This window comes from Pteropus medius, unplaced genomic scaffold (assembly GCF_902729225.1).
Source record: "Pteropus medius unplaced genomic scaffold, Ma_sr-lr_union100, whole genome shotgun sequence".
NCBI lineage: Eukaryota > Metazoa > Chordata > Mammalia > Chiroptera > Pteropodidae > Pteropus > Pteropus medius.
The window spans coordinates 28,759,077-28,762,263 of NW_024347791.1; the positions used below are offsets into that span (position 1 = coordinate 28,759,077).

General features: G+C 30.2%; 1 pseudogene; it reads right to left on the reverse strand.

Moving 5' to 3' along the window:
* Nucleotides 1–2,317: 2,317 nt before the first annotated feature.
* LOC120615241 (uncharacterized) lies at nucleotides 2,318–2,433 on the reverse strand (annotated as a pseudogene).
* Nucleotides 2,434–3,187: the final 754 nt, after the last annotated feature.

Genomic DNA, 3,187 nt, shown 5'->3' on the forward strand with positions numbered 1-3,187 from the left:
ATCTGATATGGAGAAAACGTTTATTTTAATGTATATGTGTTGTTGTTTGTGGTTGTCTTTGTTTTACCGTTTTGTATATAACTATTTAAACATTAAAATCAAATGTTTAAAAAATTGATAACTCTCCTTTGATGTATAAAATTGAAAAATGGAAATTTGAAGGAAGACTAACTTTTCATATTATATCATTTTATATACTCTTCTAAGTATGATTTTAAAGTGAAAAATATTACATTATACTAATTTAAGGAAGGCATGTAATGATTCCTAAATCTAAATTACATAAAACATAGTCCTAGTCAGCCAAATTAATGAATAAATTTATGTCTATTTTAAATGTTGTATGCTGGAATAAACCATCAATTACATTAGGAGCCCAACAGTTTTCTTAAAAAAAAAAGAAAAAAGATTCTTAATTTTGCTTTTACAGAGGAGTCATTAAGATCATTTTAAAATATACAGACTGCTGTTTAGACTGCAGATATGCTATATGGACCTTTTAGCATATGGTCTGAGTATCTGTCTCTTTATTGAACTCCTTAGATTAATTTTAAGAAGGTGTTTAAGAAGGAGTTAATGGATTGTCATTTAAAATATTTTAGTAAGGGATATTTTAGTTATTTTTTAGTTATTCTCAAATTACTGTAGTAGTTTAACATACAGAATAATTATTCAACTTCCATATGCACTAATTTAATTTATCTGTTATGAATCATTGGAATCTCTCTTCTTAATAGTTACATAAAATATAGAACTTAATTTTCATGCAGAATACAATTTGAGTTATACTCTAGCAGGAAGTCAACATTATCAAATTGTGCTAATAAAATCAATACTATATTTGAGAATAAGATAAATTTACATTGTATAAAACTTTCACCGTGGCCAGTATCTATTTTTTTCTTCTATATGCTAAAGATTTACCATGGTATAAGTAAAAACATATGAATGCTTTTGATTTGTTCTAAAGTTGCAGAGTAACTCATATCAAATCACATGGTAAAACAATGGACAGTATCGTAGAATGAAGACTAAATCATTTGTCTTTTTTTTAATAAAACAATCTAAGTTTTGGGTAGAAGACAAGAAGAGTGAGTCCCTGTAGTATTGAGAAGGCACAAGACAGAAAGCTTGTTACAACATGCGTTATGTATAATTTGATTAATATCTTATCACCTAAGTTCCTTGAAACTGACCAAATTACAGTGGCGTTTATTTTCATTATAGTTTGAGTGGCATGAAGATAGCAGAGAATAACTGCTATCACCAAAATAATTAGTTAAAGTTCTAATATATCTTTACCTCTTGTTTGACAAGGTGCTGTGACATTGACCTTGGCAATGATTTTTAACATTTGACATCAAAGACAAAGACAACAAACAAAAAAATCAGCAAGTGGTTCAACATTAAACTAAAAAGCTTTTATACAGTAATGGAAATAATTAACACAATTAAAAGGCAACTCTTGGAATGGGTGAAAATACTAGAAATTCATACATATAAGAAGGAATTAATGTATAAAAAATATAAGAAACTCATATGATTTAATAGCAGAAAAAGTCAATTAAAAATGAACAATGAACTTAAATAAACATTTTTCTATGGATGAAATACAAATGGCCAACAATTACATAAAAAGATGTTCATCACTAACCAATAAGGAACATATATCAAAATCACAGTGAGATATCATCTCACACTTGCTGATTTTTGGTTTTTTTTTTTGCCTTTTCTTTTGGTATCAAATCCAAAGAATATCATTGTCAAAGAGCTTTTTTTCTTATATTTTCTTCTAGGAGTTTTATAGTTTTCGCTCCTATTTGGGCATATAAATATTTACAAATGTTATATCTTCTTGATGAACTGACTTCTCTATCATTACATAATGACTTCTTTATTTCTTGTTACAATTTCTGACTTAAAATCTACTTTGTTTGATATAAGAATAGCTACTTCCTGCTGGCTGTCTTTTGGTTTCCATTTGCATGGGATCACTTTCTGTTCCTCCACTTTGAGTCATCGTGTTCTTAAACCAGAGGTGGGTTTGTTGTAGGCAGTATTTTTTTTAATCCATTATGCCTTTGGTTTGTAGAATTCAATCCATTTACATTTAAAATAATTATTGATAGGTAAGAGCTTATTTTATTTTATTTTATTTTTTTCTGTTTTGTTGATCTTTTGTTTCTTATTTCCTCTGGTGACCATTCAGTTACCACTTTTGCATGGATAGACAGGATTTATTTTCTTTCAGGTGAGAGGTAATGAAGAACTTTGTTTGATAATTTTTTTTTTTTTTTTAATTTAGCATTATTATTTATGCCTACAGCACCTGGTCTTCCTAGGTGGTCTCCCATCCAAGTACTAACCAGGCCCGACCTTGCTTAGCTTTCGAGATCAGACATCAGGCTTGTTCAAGCTGGCATGGCCGTAGACCATGGATCAGGGCTCCACTGGGGAGCAAACCCAGAACCTTCTGCATGTAAAGCAGTCGTGCTAACCACTATGGAACCACGTCCACCACGTTTTCTTTTAAGCCAAATGATAACTTAATTTTTACAGTTGTCTAGCAAATATCTTCATAATTTAAGAATGTAATAAACATAAATCTGTGAAATATTGTCCTGGATATTTTTCAAGGTCAGCAGATCTTTCCCAGAAGGTGTTAAAAACTGTAATTCAAGAATGTATAGCTGAGATTTTTTTTTTCTTTTCTCTTTTACTACCTACTATGGGTTGAATATTGCCAATCAGAAAGATGTTGAAGTCCTGACTCCCAATACCTATGAATGCGACCTTATTTAGAAATAGTGTCCTTATGGAGGTAATCAAGTTAAAATGAGCTCGTATGGGTGGACCCTGATCCAATATCCTTATGATTTCACTGTTTTATTCTCCAGAACTATAAAAAGTAATTTTTTGTTGTACTAAGCTATCTTGTTTGTGATACTGTATTTAGGCATCCCTAGAAATGAAAACACCACCTATAGTTATTTTTTTTTTTCACAGACTGACACTTGGATTCCCATCCATCTTCTTCTGCTTTGAAAGTTGTAGTATAGAGAAGTATGGTCTCCAAATTGATGTTTTATGAAATATACTGATGGAAAGAAAGAAGCCAATATTGTTTCTTCTTACCTGTAAAAGCAGTTTCCACTTAGTGGATATTTTCTTTATTTTCGGTGTTTAG